Genomic DNA, 17,242 nt, shown 5'->3' with positions numbered 1-17,242 from the left:
CTGTACAAAGCTTTTTAGTTTGATATGGTCCCATGTGTTTACTTTGTCCTTTGTTTCCCTTGCCTGAGGAGACATATCAAAAAGATATTGCTAAGACTGATGTCAAAGAGCATACTATGTTTTCTTCTAGGAGTTTTAGGGTTTTAGGTCTTACATACACATTTTTAATCCATTTTGAGTCTACTTTTGTGTATGATATAAAATAGTGGTCAAGTTTCATTCTTTTGCCTGTGGCTGTCCAGTTTTCCCAACACCATTTATTGAAGAGACTTTCCTTTCTCCACTGTATGTTCTTGGCTCCTCTGTCGCAAATTAACTGTCCATAAATGTGTAGATCTATTTCTGGGCTCTCAATTCTGTTACATTGATCTCTGTGTCTGTTTTTGTGCCGGTACCATGCTTTTTTGATTACTATAGCTTTGTAGGATATTTTGAAGTCAGGGATTGTGATGCCTCCAGCTTTATTCTTTTTTCTCAGGATTGCTTTTTGGCTATTCAGGGTCTTTTGTTGTTCCAAATAAACTTTAGGATTCTTTGTTCTATTTCAATGAAAAATGTTGTCAAGATTTTGATAGGGATTGCATTGAATCTGTAGATTGCATTAGGTAACATGGACATTACAACTATGTTAATTCTTCCAATCCATGAGCATGAAATACCTTTCCAAATCTTTGTGTCTTTGATTTCTTTCAACAATGTCTTATAGTTTTCAGTGTACAGGTCTTTCGCCTCCTTGATTAAATTTATTCCTAGGTATTTTATTCTTTGTTGCAATTGTAAATGGGATTATATTCTCGATTTCTCTTTCTGTTAATTTGTGATTAGTGTATACAAACGTAACTGATTTTTGTATGTTGATTTTATATCCTATGACTTTACTATATTCATTTATTATTTCTAATAGTTTTCTAGTGTATTCTATAGGATTTTCTATATCTAAATTCATGTCATCTGCAAATAGTGATAGTTTTACTTGTTCCTTTCCAATTTGGATATCTTTTATTTCTTTTCCTGCCTAATTACTCTGGCTAAGACTTCAAACACTATGTTTGATAAGACTGGTGAGAGTGGGCATCTTTGTCTTATTCCTGTTCTTAGAGGAATAGCTTTCAGTTTTTCACCAGTGAATATGATGTTAGCTGTTGGTTTGTCATATATGGCTTTTATTATGTTGAGGTACTTTCCTTCTTTAACCATTTTATTTGAGTTTTTATCATAAATGGATGCTGAATCTTGTCAAATGCTTTCTCTGCATCTATTGAGATGATCATATGACTTTTTTCTTCATTTTTTTAATGTAGTGTATCACACTGATTGATCTGCTTACAAATGTTGATAAATGGAATAAATCCTAATTGATTGTAGTGTATGATCTTTTTAACATATTGTTGTATTCAGTTTACTAACACTTTGTTGAGGATTTTTCCATCTATGTTTATCAGTGATATGGCCTGTAATTTTCTTTTTTGTGTTGTCCTTGTCTGGTTTTGGTATCAGGAAGATGCTGGCCTCACAGAGTGAGTTAGGAAGCATACCCTCCTCTTCAATTTTTTGGAAGAGTCTGAGAAGAAAAGGTATTAAATCTTCTTTGAATGTTTTGTAGAGATCACCAGAGAAGGCCTCTGGTCCTGGACTTTTGTTTTTTGAGAGGTTTTTGATTACTATTTCAGTCTCCTTACTAGTGATCAGTTTATTCAGATTCTCTATTTCTTCTTGATTCAGTTTTGGGAAGTTGTATGATTCTAAGAATTTACCCATTTCTTCTAGATTATCCAATTTGCTAGCAAATAGCTTTTCACAGAATTCTCATATAATCCTTTGTATTTCTGTGGTATCTGTTGTAATTTCTCGTCTTCATTTCTGATTTTACTTATTTGAGACTTCTCTTTTTTCCTTAGTGAGTCTAGCTAAAGGTTTGTCAATTTTGTTTATCTTTTCAAAGAACCAGCTCTTAATTTCACTGATCTATTGCCTTTTTCATCTGTATTTCATTTATTTCTCCTGTGATTTTTATTATTTCCTTCTTTCTATTGATTTTGGGGTTCACTTGTTCTTTTTCTGGTTCCTTCAGGTGTAATGTTAGACAGTTTATTTGAGATTTTTCTTGTCTCTTGAGGTAGGCCTGTATTGCTATAAACTTCCCTCTTAGTACCACTTTTGCTGGATCCCATAGATTTTGGTATGTTGTGTTTTCACTTTCATTTATCTTGAGGCATTTTTTGATTTTTTCCTTTGATGTCTTCGTTGATCCAATACTTGTAAAGTAGCATGTTGTTTAGTCTCCACATATTTGTGACACTTCTGGCTTTCTTCCTGTAGTTGATTTCCAGTTTCAAACCACTGTGGTCAGATGCTTGAGATGATTTCAATCTTCTTAAATTTACTGAGACTTTTTTCTTTTCCCAATGTATAGTCTATGTTTGAGAATGTTCCATGTAAAGTTAGAAGAATGTGTAGTCTCCTGTTTTTGGATGGAATGTTCTCTATATCAAGTCCATCTGGTCTAATGTTTTATTTAAGGCCAAAGTTTCCTTGTTGATTTTCTGCTTGGATGATCTATCCATTGATGTAAGTGGGGTGTTAAAGTCCCTTATTACTATTGTATTGCTGTTAATTTCTCCCTTTAGATCAGTTAACAATTGCTTTATATATTTTGGTGCTCCTATGTTGAGAGTGTATACATTAATAAATATATCTTCTTGATGGATTGTCCCCTTTATCATTATATAATGTCCATCTTTGTCTCTTATCTTTTTTGGCTTGAAGTCTATCTTGTCTGATATAAGTATGGCTACACCCACTTTCTTTCGGTCGTCACTTGCTCAGAGTATCATCTTGCAACCCTTAACTTTGAGCCCATGTTGGTCTTTAGAGCTGAGATGGGTCCCTGGAGGCAGCATGCTATTACGTCTTGTTTTTTAATTCACCCAGCCACTCTGTCTTTTGATTGGTGAACTCATTCCATTTACATTTAGCATGATTATTCATATATAGAGACTTAATACTGCCATTTTATCTTTTGTTGTCTGGTTGCTCTATATTTTCATTATTTCTTTTTCCTTGTGTTTCTATCTACCACTTCAGTGTAGTGGTTTTCTGTGATGTGTTTCTCAGTTTCCTCTTTTTTAAAGTTTTGTGACTCTGCTCTGAATTTTTGCTTTGTGGTTACCATGAGGTTTGTATAAAATGTCTCAGAGATGAGATAGTCCTTTTTCTGCTGATATCATCTAATCATTTGCCTACGTAGGTTCCGCCCTCTTCCTTTTCCCCTTCTATGTTTTTGTTGTGACAAATCATCCCTTTTTGTACTATAAGTTTGCTAGCAAACTGAAGTGGCTACAGTTATTTTTAATGCTTCCTTTCCCTCTAACCTTTGTAATTGTTTACTAACCTATTCTGAGTTGCAATTTTCTGGTTCTGTCTATCTGTCACCTTGTTCAAAGCTTTGTATACCTCTGCCTTTCCACTTCAGTTAGGAGAGCTTCTTTCAACATTTCTAATAAGGCATGTCTAGTGGCAAAGAACTCCTTCAGCTTTTGTCTGTCTGAGAAAGCCTTTACTTCTCCTTCACATCTGAAAGATAACTTTGCTGGAGTATTTCTGGCTAACAGTTTTTAATCTTTCAGTATTTGGGATATATCATCCCACTCTCTCCTGGCCTACAGAGTTTCTGCTGAGAAATTTGCTGATAGCCTAATAGGGGTTCTCTTGTAGGTTATTGGTTTTTTCCCCTGGTTACCTTTAATATTCTTTCTTTGTCATTGACTTTTGACAGTTTCATCACCATGTGTCTTAGAGAAGGTCTTTTTTTTTTTTTCTGCTTTATCTCCCCAAACCTCCCCTGTACTCAGTTGTATATCTTAGTTGCCGGTCCTTCTAGTTGTGGGATGTGGGATGCTGCTTCAACGTGGCCTGACGAGCGGTGCCATGTCCGCGCCCAGGATCCGAACCCTGGGCCACCGCAGCAGAGCGTGTGAACTTAACCACTCAGCCATGGAACCAGCCCCCGAGAAGGTCTTTTTGAATTGAGATAATGTTCCATTAGCTTCATGGATTTGTATACCCCATTCATTCCCAAGGTTTGGGAAGTTCTCAGCTATTATTCTTTAAATAAGATCTCTGCTCTCTTCTCTTTCTGGTATACCTATTATCCTTATTTTGCCCTTTATAATGGAGTTTGATAATTCTTACAGAATTTCTACATTTTTAAAAAATCTTAAGTCTCTCTCCTCTTCTACCTGCAACATTTCTAGGTTTCTATCTTTGAGCTTGCTAGTTCTCTCTTCCACAGGGTCTGCTCTATTTTTAATGCACTCTTCATCTCATTTGAGTTTTTTAGCTCCAGAATTTTTTCTGTTTTTTTTTAGTGTATCAATCTCTTTGGTAAAGTATTCCTTCTGTTTATGCATTTTATTCCTGAGCTCACTGAACTGTCTTTCTTGTAGCTCGCTGAGTTTCTTCACAATAGGTAGTTTGATTTCTTTATCAGTTAGATCACAATCTTCCATGACCTTATGTTTGGTTTCTGGAGAATTGTTCTTTGTGATGCCACATTACTGAAGCTTTTTGTGGTGCATTCTGAGTTATTCCTCTGCTGATGCATTTGCCGTAGCAAACACGCTTCTTATTTAGGTATAGCTTTGTTTTGATTAAAACTTTTCAATCGACTAGAGATTAGAAGCCTTTCTTTCCTTTTCACTAGGTTGTGCTACAGCCCTAGTTTTTGGCTTCTCGTACCTGAGCTGCCTCTGGTTCTATTTTGAGGATATGCACATTTCACCTTCCACTGCCTCTGTTCTGGGTGTTGCTGGTACTCTCATTGTTGCTGTCTGTGCTTCTGGGGGTCACTGATGCCTTGTTTTTGCTGGTGTCACTACAGTTGCTGGTTTTGCTGTCAGGGGCGCAGGGATGGATGATGCCTCAGCCACATCCAGGATCACCTGGGTCAGAAGCTCTGCTGTGGTGGGGAAAGCGGGAAGGTGGGGAGCCACGCTCACAGGTCACGACCTGTGCTGCTGCCTATTACTCTATGGCCACAGGCACTGCTGTGGTTGAGATGTCGGAGTTTGGTGCATGCCTCCTCTGCCGTTACAAGGCTCTGAGTGGAGGCTCCACCTCCACTGCTGCTCCACTTCCCATGGCCACAGGTGCCACCACAGTTGGATGGCTGGAGTCACACATGTGCCTAGCTGCTGTCCACCATGTTCTCTGGGGCTGGGGGAGGCTGGCTCAGACAGGGATCCAGGGTCCTGGGCTCTGCCTCTGCTGTTCCCCCATTTAGCCTCCTCCATGTGTTCCAATCCACCCAGTTTCCTATGTACCAATGTGTGGATCTCTCCAATGCCCTGGCATGTTGTGCAATGCAGTGTTTGTTGGGTTATGGATGCTTTACTCACTGTAGACTAAAGGGGAGAGACAAGGGATTCTCTCACGTGCATGATGATGATGTCACTCAGAAGAGTACTTTCTTAGTTCAGAGACAATCTTCACAAACACCCAAAACATTATAAGCTTACTAATTTTTAAGATGTAGAATTCACCATTTTTAAATAACTTCCCAGTAGAATAAGTGATTTCTTAAATCTTATATATATACATGTATATATATAAAATGTGTGTGCACACGCACGCGAGCAAACACACACACACACACACACGATGTCATGAGCTATCTAAAACACTTTGCCAAAAAAGGCTACCTGGATACTTGAATAGTTTTTTTCACACTCCAAATATTGCTTAGATTAAAAAAAAGCCAAACTTTTGTTCTTGATATAATTATTTTAGGTACTTAAAAAGGTTAGACTAGACCAGGTTCACTCTTCTTCATAGATTTTTTCTTCTCTCCATCATAAAGATATAGACTTTACCATCTTCCATAACTGTTATTCTAAACTTTAATAATCATATCAAAAGCTTTTACAGTAACTATTTCTAAAGAGATAAAAGCAATGCTACCTTTATATAACACATGCCCCATTTCATGGAAATAACCTCTTATCTAAGATAGCTTCTCCCATATGTATATTCTTGTGTGCAGGGTAGAGATCACATTCCAGTTCTGACTCTTAGTCAAGTTTGGTTAGGTCTCTATGCCTTAATTTACTAGATATAAAACAGGTATTTATTCATTCAAACATTTACTGAACACTTATTTTAAGCTCAAAAATGCCATGGGTACAAGGTATGGCTAAGTTTTTTTGCCCTGGTCTTCATCTGTTTCCCTATTTTACAGGGTAGAATATCTTCTTGATAGTGACCTAGTTTTGACAACGCAGATTAGGACAAAATCTTGAAGAAAGCTAAAACAAAAAGATGGGAAGACTCTGGATTCCCAAATGGTTTCATGGAACACAGGTGTCCTACCTACCTAGACTGCTCAGACATTTATGTCTTATAACTACATTACAGCAATTACACATAAGCTGTACCCTAACTAATATATCCCTGCTTCAGGCCATCTTCAAAAAGTAGCCAGATGATCCTTTATACTATATATTATATATATATTAATTGTAGTTATATGTTATATATAATATAATTATGTATTATAATATGTTACATAATAATACATATTATTGAAAATAATTCAAATTTTCTCTCTCTCCTCTGTGCCAAACCCTGAATGGCTTCCCACCATGTTCAGTAAAATTGCCTTACGATGGGCATATGACGACAGAGATAATCTGGATCTTCTGTAACTTCCTGACTTCATCTCCAACCAGTCTGCCCACTGCAATCACAGGTGTTTCCTTGCTATTCCTCAAATACACAAAATACATTCCTGCCTTATTTGCATTTGTTCCCTGGAACACTCTTCCCTCCCAAATATCCAAATGACTCACTCCTTCAGTTCCTCCTAGTCTTGACCCAGATGTCAACTTCTCAGGCCTTTCCTGGCCACCCAATCTAAAATAGCAACTCTCTTCTGGAAAAACCTATCTCTTTCCTCCTTTAGTGTTTTCCTCAGTGCTGACCTCCATCTTATTTCTCTCCACTGAAAAGTAAGCTTTGTGAAGGCAGGAACTTCTGACCACTCTGTACACAGCTGTATCCTCACTGCCTGATACATGGTGGGCACCCAATTTAAAATGTAAGGAACAACTGGGCCGGCTCGGTGGTGCAGCGGTTAAGTGCACGTGTTCCGCTTTGGCAGCCCGGGGTTCGCCAGTTCAGATCCTGGGTGTGGACATGGCACCACTTGGCAAGCCATGCTGTGGTAGGCATCCCAAATATAAAGTAGAGGAAGATGGGCATGGATGTTAGCTCAGGCCCAGTCTTCCTCAGCAAAAAGAGGAGGATTGGCAGCAGTTAGCTCAGGGCTAATCTTCCTCAAAAAAGAAAGGAACAATTAATAAATTAACATTAAATATCCCATAAATACTATTATTATTATTCTATTTAAACCCAACCACCTTGAAGAAAGGAATTATTACATTGATATATTGAAAACAGAGACATGCATGAATGAACTTTTATGATAAAATTCCGTCACCAGTGTAAGTTCGAGGCCTGCTCACAATTTTCTTTACTCTTCCTCTCACATCCTACTGTGCTTTTTTCCTATTGTTGCTGTGTAATTTTCCTCAAATCCAGGCCTTTTATCAATTACTACCTAAGCAGAAACATACATGTACAGATCCATAAGAGTGATGCTGATAAACCTGTTCTTCATTCTCCCCAAAACCAGAAAAAGATTATTTTTATTTTTATGTTTTAGTAGAAGAAAAAATTCAAAGGAGAAGGGGCTAAAGGAAAAGGGGCAGGCAAAAGAGGAAGACAGGAAAAATTCAGAGGACTCCCAGAGTCAGAGGGGATCTGTCTGACCATCTTCTCACAAATGGCTCTTTTCCCATCATAGGGAGCAAGCGCTACTTGGCTCCAGCCGACCCTAGCTGCCCCAGCATTATCAGAAGCTTCTAAATTTCCAAGAAGAAACTGACAATTCTTTTTCCTAAAGGTGTAATCTCCTAAATTTTAGATGTTGCCAACTAGGTAAAAAACAAACAGAGAAAACCTGTGTAGTTCCGACCAAACGCATCTGCAGGGCGACTTCACTCAGAGTTTGCAGTCTCTGACTTATATTCTTATGGTACTCTGTTTATCAGACAAAGGATCTTCCATGAAACAGAAAATCCTGGCCTGTCCTCTCAAGAATGAAAGAAGTTGAAGGAAGGGCTTCCTTTCCTTTACCCAGATGACGCCTCGGAGACACTCCTTTGTGAGGAACCGTCCGCCCGACCAGAAGCCCCGAGCTTCACCCCCTCCGTGCGGTCTGCGGCTGGCTCAGAACCTGTCGCTTCAATCTGAGCCCGTGAAGCTATGGGAACCAGCTGACTTACCTGAGACTGCACAGTTCACCCTGTTCTCCTGGCCCTGGCAAAGGAGCCTAAACAGAGTCATCTGAAACGTCTGTCTGTTCAAGCAGGGCTCAGGAAGGGGCTATTTCCTAGGTCCCTAGTGGAGTAAACTGCAAACCCCAATTCAAAGAAGCCAGGGGGAACTTCAGCCAGGAACTGACTAGACACTACATGAGAAACTTATGCCCAAAGGCTCTTAGATATGACAAGGGATTTTTCTGCCACTCAAACCTGACAGTGAGTATAATCTGACAATTATCTTGTAACCTCAGGAAAAGTTATCTTACACCCAACAGAAAAAGAACGTAAATATTTCATTAATATGTTGTTTATATTGATGACATCTTGAAATAATAAAATTTTGGATATGTTGGGTTATATAAAACATTATAAAAATTAATTTTACCAGTTTATTTTGACTTCTGCAAATGTAGCTAGAAAATTTTAAATTACACATATCTCAGATATTTCTACAGGATATCTTAGTCTAGGAATACCAAGCCATCTCTTTAATTGCTGGAGTGTATAGTAACTGCCCCAGAAATAGCACTAGGTGCACAAAAACCAGGCATAGCTTCTAAGACCACAGGGATGCTCAGTCCCAATGGGTCAGCTGAGGGACTTCCAATATCCACAGAGAGAGTCCAGGCATGGATACCTGAAAAAAGATGGGAGATGCTCCTACATCATCTACACTGACCCTAAAACAATAGTTAACCCATGTGAACTCAGTCTGAATTCACAAGTGTTTCAGAGACCTAAAAGAGGATGCGGAAACATCTGAAACTAAGAAGCACAGCTCAGAGGTTTCTTAAGATGGACTGGAGACCACAGGGGATGATCAGATCCTCTCACAGAAATCAAAGAACTAACAGTCTTGACTCTTCAACTTTGGACCCAGAATAGATGCTCTGAGGATGTTCTTTCTCCTAAGGCAGAGGGTAAAGCAGCTGAACAAATTGGAGATTCCAGACACTCCTTTTGTCAACCTACAGAATAAAGGGACCACTTCTACCAATTATGGAGCCAACAGCTCCAGCTTCTAAATTCCATTCCCAAGTTAGCTGCATGGGACAAATGGGGTCAGAGCCTGTAATACTGACATTCCCAACTAAGGATGCCCAATCTTATGTATAAGTTAGGTACTACTCTACATAAGGCAAAAATCACCTATGGACCAACTTACCCTTAAAAATCCCTTAGAAAGGCTCCATGTTGGCAATCAATATATCATCTCTCAATGAGTAAAACACATTCACTTTTCCTTCCAGCTTTAAGAAAAAAATTCTCTGTTTCTTCAGCTGAACAGTAGCTAACATAGTAAACTAGCATTGAGGGGCCATACTGTACAAAAAATATACACATCTTCAAATGTTCACGTTCAATGCATTGAGAAGCTCATGTTATGACAGACATACAGGAACTGATACCAAATGAAGGAACATCAAATTCAAGCCAACCAGATGAGGGGCTCACACTATGACAGTATGTGGGGACTGAGACTGACATTTGGGATCTGGGACCAACAGGAGGAAGAACATTTAAAATGAACGGTTAAATAGGAATCGATAGGAACAAAGGAGGCTAACCCAATCCATTTAATACTAGCTGGTTAATTTTGGCTCCATTTTCATGGGCCTTCTTCCAATGAATAAGCAGGAAGCCCAAAAGAAGGGCATCCCTAGAAGCCTCCAGAATGCTGTTCTCACAACCTTGTCAATAATAAAAGACTTCTGAAACAGCCAAGTTCTGAGGCAAATCAAGGAGACTAGGAAGGTGGGTTCTTGGGAGAAGGTGCGCTCAGCCGTCACCTTTCCTAAGTCCCACTCACCCAGGGCTTAGCAGAACTCCGACCCACAGAGGCTCAGCCCCTTACAGCCTTTGAGCTAATCCTGACCAAGCCACACCAAAAAGGAATAAACAGGACAATCAGTGATGGCCACCTGGATTAGTCCTGCATCTCTAACCCTGCTATCTGGTGTAATTCTAGCCACCAAAGTTGGTTAGGTCTGCATCGGGTGATTCAGTCTAAACATCCAAGCTATGGTCTTATTTCTTGATTTACATTCAGTTCCCTTTTGGATTGGCTGAGGCCCTGACATCCCACCCAGCTTTGTAAGCTCCCTCTTGCAAGGGCTAAACATGCTAAGTCACTGGACTATATCCTGCTCTAAAATGGCCAAGCCACTGTCATTTGCCTTGACTCTGAAGACCACCACCAACTCAGATGGCGTTTAACCTTCTTCTTGCCTTCACAATTATCCACATGCACAAGACACTTTCATCAGTAGCATCTCTCATCTTAAAAAATGATTCACAGCAAACATGAGGTTTCAGAATCATTACAGGAGAGGGGACGTGGAAAGTAAGGAAACAGTGGTCTAGAAACTTTTGCTGCCACTCCTCACCCATCAAAACGAACTCCTGAGGCCCAGCCATGTGCCACACTGCACAAATTATAGAAATAGTTAAGAGGCGAATAGAGTACTGAATTATTCTCTTTTGGGGAGAGGGAAAGAGGGAGATCTTCTGAAGGGAAGATAATGAGAATAGCCTGATAGACAAAATATATTTTAAAAAGCTTTGTTTCCCTGTTGATACCAAATACAGACCAAACAGTAATATCAAACAGGGACCAAGACAGACACACAGAACTTCTGGGAGCACCTCCTCTCACAGTAGCGGCTCTAACCATGTTATTTCACTTAACTCTCACACACATCCGAAAGAGCTACGATTACTCCATTTTACAGGTGAGGAAGCTAAGGAGAAAAAGTTTACATAACTTATCCAAGGTCACACAATTAGGAAATAAGGGAAGAAGGACCAAAACCTCAAATGTGTCACACTCCATGGTCTGTATTTAAACTTGCATGATTCTAAAGTCCACACCTGAACTGTTACAGGAAACAGACTCAACGATCAGCCAGCCATGAGGCATATGTACCTTTACTAAAGAAAAACAAACCAGAACGCAACAACGAAACAAATTACACTTGATAAATTAACTACATTCAATTTTCCAGGTAATTAACATTATTCTCTAATTATGAAGTCTTCAAATTTCTTATATCTCACAAACACAAAATCTGAAGTTTTAAAGGCGTTGTTCTCTTCTAATTTCCTGAAAATTTGTGTTTAAACAGTTGCCTAATAAAAGTGAAATATATTATCACTAATCTTAGAACCGACACTTAGATTAAGTAAGCACTCTTAGAACACTGTTAATTTTGGATAACTGTGACATCACAATTTCTATATGATAGAAAACCCATAGAAAAAATATTTTTTAAACATAACATAGAAAGAATGTTAGCGGGGCGAGCCCCATGGCCTGGTGGTTAAATTCATGTGCTCCACTTCAGCAGCCCAGGTTTGCAGGTTTGGATCCCAGGTGCAGACCTACACCATTCGTCAGCCATGCTGTGGCAGTGACCCACATGTAAAGTGGAGGAGGACTGGCACAGATATTAGCTCAGGGCTAATCTTCCTCAGCAAAAAACAAAAACAAAAACAAAAAAACCCATAAAAAAACAAAAAAACCACATTAGCTACTTCTGAGAGTATTTCCATGGTCGACTTATTACATGAAAATGCAGTAAAGAAAGAGAGAAAGAACTTTTATTGCTCATTATGGGATACTTAATAAAAACTACCTCTAACATTATATGGACAATAGGATTTAATTTATTAAAATCAGCTCATATAAACTCTTCAGGGACACATCTATGCTATAAAACAAACAGGCCAGAAACATAATACAGAATGCCTTTGAATATATCATGTTATTATATACATTAAAAACCCCAGAATAGCCCAAATTACCAAAAACTAGTTACTTGTTTTAACATAAAGAGAAATTTGGGAAGAACCACAGCCATCATCTTCTATCTAGTTCAGGGATCTGCCCAGCATTCCTTCAAAGATTTTTGTCTTACTGATTATCTCAACAGAGAACAATGCTCAGAACCAGAACAAAAAGAATCAGGATCCTCTCTGAAAACTATTCTTAGAAACAATGTTTTCTTAACAGCCTATGCTTTCTTGTTTTCTTTAGTCTACCAGTAACTCTGATGTCAGACAGACCTGGATTCTAATTAAGACTTGCTAAACCTGTTTTCTCAAATGGAAATAATATTTATAATTCGTAGGTCAAAAGGTAAGGCATAAAAAGATAATATACACAAATATATACAAAGCACTAAACATGGTACTTGGTGCATGGTACTCAATAAACAGCTGACAATATGACTTTATTTTATCTCAACTTTTAAACATGATTTCATTCAAGGAAATGTCTATTCAAAATAACGCAACTCATCTAAATAGGCTATTACTATAAGGTTCAATTACATGGCTTGAAAATATTTTCATTTATAGGCCACCGGACCTTAAACGGAGAAGAGTTGGCTTCCAAGTAAGATCTTCGCAGGTGTTGGGAAAACCAGGGAAAAAACAAGGCAGTGAATGTTTCAACTCTATTCAAAGAATTTTTCTACTGATTTCACTCTTTACAGACATTTCTCTGGCTCTCCCTGCACAGAGGACTATTTCAGAACTCTTCTACCACAATGGGGCCCTCTGCAAGCATTATACATTACTATACTTATTATGATATATATTATACTTACTATATTTAACACAAAAGTTATTAATTTTACAGAACACGACTGGTGACAGCCTTCATTCTAACCTTATCTGCCTGAGGAAAACAATTTTCAGTCTTAAAGTAAACCTGAGTAAGAACGAGGATGGTTTTAAAATCTGGGTTTCTCAATTCCAGAAGACAAAAGTGATGGCAAGAGGAACACAGGCTTCCAAGGTCTGAGAGCGTGACTGCCAGTGAGCCCTGACCTTGCTGCTTCGACATTTACAGCTAGCGGCATTTCCAAGTGAAGCCCACGACGCTGGCAACCTGAAGACATCAAAGAGCGGACGTCAAGATACCACTGCTCTAAAAACAATCACGAATGAAGCGGCTGCATCCTATTCGGCAACTGCCAGGGGATTTCAAAGAAGGAATACTTCTAGTTCAGATTATATGAAGAACCGGAGCAAAAGGGGATTTCATAAAACTTAACAGAAATGTTCCACAATACTATCAATAATAGACTTTTATATTGACAACATAATTTAGAAATACTTTCTATATTATGGACGGTCTGAAGAGACCTAGACCCATCAAAGGAAAAATACGATGACGTCCTCAGAATGCATTCTTGGTTGAGAGAGAGTTCAGAAAGATGGCCTCATCGAAGCAAGAATCACCTAAGGGGTTATTCAAGTCGAGAGATGTCTTAATGGTATAATATGCCTAATACCTTTATATTCCTGCTAAGAAAAAAGAGGCTAATTTTTATTAAATTTAGCATATTATTGACAACTAAGTATGCACCTGTTGAAAAAAGACCATCTTCAAAAATAAAATGTTGAAACCCACTGTGGAGGTATTTCACTCTATTCCTTCTGAAAACTCTAGACCTGCCCAGCACCCTGTGCCATACATACAACTTTTCTAAAAACCACTGGGTCCATTACAAATGCTTTTTTTCTATATCCCCACTCTGCTTCTTATTCTTATTCATTTCTAAACTTTCTTCCTGACAAACAACTCAAGAAAAAAAGCCAAAACACTACTCACTTCAAATCTTTACGCTCCCATCTCCATCCATTTATTTAAATACGCACACGTACATATCACAAAACTCGCTTTTAGGCAGCTTTTCCTCAACACCTAGAATCAAGGCAAAGGGGACCCTTGCCCTTTCTAATCCCTAAACAACCCCCCACTCCTGAGCATCTGTATCTACGGCAAACAAAGCTAAAATGTAAGACAACAGAAACTTACGAAGGTAACCAAAGATATACATGTAACTCTTACAGCTCCTTCCAGTCTCGAATCCTGGCCAACAAAGGGCACGTCTGTTCTGTACACCGAATGCTGCAGCGTCTCTTGCACCGTACATAAACATTAACTAACCCAAGCTGATCCTCAATTCACAGCATTCTACTAGACTTTTCACAGAACTCTGCATTTAAAAAAAAAAAATCTAAATTCCAGTTTGAACTGGGATTTAAGCATTCAATTATATTGTTACTATATAGTCTAAAACAGACAGATATTAAGTATTTACATAGCAACTTTTGTCTGTGGTGGCTCTAAGCATGTTTTAATTGCTAAGGTTTACTTTGCTATTGAAAGATTACTGGGTGGCCACCTTTTTAACCCGCATATTACAGGTAGAGACACCAAGGTATAGAGGTTAAGTGGCTTCTACAAACTAATGTCATGAGTCATCATAAGAGTTTAGATCTAACGACTTCTACTCCTGTGCCTGCTGTTCACCATGAATCTTTACATTAATTTCTAAGAGCACAGAAGGAACTCACTAAAAATACCAACAAGAATTTGTGGGCATTTACTTTTTAATTAATAGTTACTTAAAAAGACTTGCCTTTGAAAGGTGGGAAAGTTTCCTTCAAAAGCTGCAGTTATCTCTATTTGCATTGTAAAAATCATTTTTAAAAAATCTTAAAAGCTGAGGAGTTCATCACCTCCTACCATACACAATAATTGCTAGTTCTTCCAAAAAAGGTGTGTGTTTAATGACACCAGATCCTAAACTGTCTCTCCTTCTACTTTTACCTCCAGTAACACTTTGAATAGGAAACAACACTTTTTTGCCTTGGTGTTTCCCTTATGTACAACAGATACAAAAAAACTCAATTCCTACCTGACACAGACAATGTAAAGAAGAATTTACTGTTTGTGGACTGCTTTGAGATTCCAGAATGAAACACATAATCCAGGCGATCTTCAACCCTAGAATAAAGGCAAACTTCACTGAAAGTAATAGTTTCAGCAGATGCCTTCAAAATAAGATACTATACCATTATTCATACAGAGATGTTTTATGTAAGCCAAATCTTGACCACAACAAAATGGGAGGAAAAACTTCCAAAACTGTTTAGAAAGTTCTTCTGTCCAATTCAAAAATTTAATACTTCTGTTTCACATATCTGTCGTTCATTAAGCACGATAATTCTACTAAGTTAGTAGAAACTGTATGCACTTATTAACGAGAACAGAGACCCTCAAGAAAATGATGCAATCAACTGCAATTGTAAATATACAAAACATCAAGTTAATAATGAATTTTGTAAAATAAAATTTGTTAAATTTCATTTAAGGTTAGTTCTTGGACACCCATATTTTCCGGAGGACAACAAAATTTCCAAGTTTTAACCTTATGTTCGTAGGTCAGCCTTTAATAAATCTTAACCCTTAATACTTTCATCAAGTCTGTACTCAAGTTGCTTCTCCCGGCGTGTCACGTAAACACAATTCTTAAAAATTAAAGCTTCAATCAGTAAGGGTACCAGGTTTATTACCACTGTCACTCTTTTGATGATATTTCCAATCAGGGAAGAAAGAAGATGAGGTTTATTAAACTGGAAGCTAAACTAAGAATACTGGGTGGATACCTAGCTTAGGCAGAAAGCAGAAGAGACTGGAACTCTTCAGGGATTTAATAAAATGTCAAACGGACTGAAGTCAAGTGGCTCGATCTATGCATATAGAAAGAACGGTTTTAGAGAAAAACAAAACAAGATCAGATACAAGAAATGGGATGAGGATGCAAAAGGACGAGAGGACGGGGCCATCAGCCGGAAAGCGACGAGGCGGGGGACCAAGAGAGGCAGGAGGCCTCCGAGGGCAAGGTGGGGCGCAGGAGGAACTCCAGCGCAAAGCGATGCTGAAGCGCACACACCAGAAACCAACAAAAGAACCAAGACGAAGGACCCAAGGACGAAAACGAGAAGGAACGACGGCCAAGAAGAGGTGACAGAGGCCAGGGCGAGAACCGGGGGCCGAGGTCGGGGCGTCGGGAGGGACCAGCGGGGATGCTCCGTGCGGGAAGCCGCGCAGGGTGAGGGGCCGCGGCGGGCGCGGGGCACGTGGGGCGCGGGAGGGCGGCCGCAGCGCTCCGGGAGGGGCCGGGCCGGGTCGGGCGGGGATGCAGCCCGGGCCGCGGGCGCGAGGGCGGGGCGGGCTGCGGGAGCCCGGGTCGCACCAGGGGCGCCGACAGCCCTGCCGCCGACCCCCATGGGCGGGGCCGGGTTCGGGCGCCGACGGGGCAGCGGGCGTGCGCGGCGAGGAGGCGGCGGCCGCTTCCTGCGCCCGTGGGAACGGGGACGAGGGGGGCGCGGGGGGCGCGAGCCGGGGACGCAGGGGACAGCGGGCTCACCTCTCCCCGGCGCGGCCCCGTCCGCCGCCTGTAGGGCGCGGGCGCCCGCGGTCCTGCTGGAAGAAGACGGCCCGGCCCGGCTCAGCACCATCCCGCCGCGGCCGCTCACATAGCCATCGGGCGCCCGCACCCGCCGCCGCCGCCGCCGCCGCCGCGGAGCCGCTCGTCACCGCCGCTCGGCGCCCGGCCCAGCGCGCCCGCGAGCATGCGCAGTGCGCCCACCGGCGCCGGGCCGGCCGCGCTACCTGCGCTCCTCAGGTCCCGCGGCCCCGCCCCCGCGCCTGTCCCCTCCCCTCTCGCGGCCGGGCCCCGCCTCCGGGCCCGGCGCCCCGCCCCTCGGCCTCTTCAGAGCCCCTCAGCCGCCGCTCCGGCCCCAGCGCCGACCGAGATTTCCAGGGGTTTGTCCGCCCGGTCGGGCTCGCGCCCCAAGTTCCCGCGAGAACGGGAGGTTTGCGTCAATCCCGAGCGCGAGCCCGGTGGGAGCGCCCGCTGCGGGTTAGGGAGCCGGCCGGCTGCGCGGTCGGCGCCGAGCTAGGGCGCCCGAAGAGGGCCAAAAGAGCGCGCGCTGAGCCCTCTCCGGCCGCCGCCGGCCCGCGCGCGCCTCAGAACGGGAGCGAGGGTGCTGTGCGTCGG

The 17,242-nt window shown here is 41.1% G+C and overlaps 1 protein-coding gene across 25 annotated transcripts in view; it reads right to left on the bottom strand.

The window, feature by feature from the left end:
• The window catches only part of FAM135A (family with sequence similarity 135 member A), a 117,105-nt gene extending 100,240 nt beyond the window's left edge, over positions 1 to 16,865 (bottom strand). For 8 of the 25 annotated variants that reach the window (XR_011430092.1, XM_070245746.1, XM_070245757.1 and 5 more), the window contains exon 1: positions 16,610 to 16,794. The gene's annotated coding sequence lies outside the window, so the exon portion shown is untranslated. Of the gene's footprint in view, positions 1 to 15,094; positions 15,184 to 16,609 lie in introns of all 25 variants that reach the window. The other 17 variants (XM_070245748.1, XM_070245756.1, XM_070245766.1 and 14 more) reach the window with 10 other exon arrangements.
• Between the last annotated feature and the right edge of the window lie 377 nt (positions 16,866 to 17,242).

Source organism: Equus caballus, chromosome 20, assembly GCF_041296265.1.
Source record: "Equus caballus isolate H_3958 breed thoroughbred chromosome 20, TB-T2T, whole genome shotgun sequence".
Classification (NCBI taxonomy): Eukaryota; Metazoa; Chordata; class Mammalia; order Perissodactyla; family Equidae; genus Equus; species Equus caballus.
This window is presented reverse-complemented; position numbering and strand designations above follow the sequence as displayed.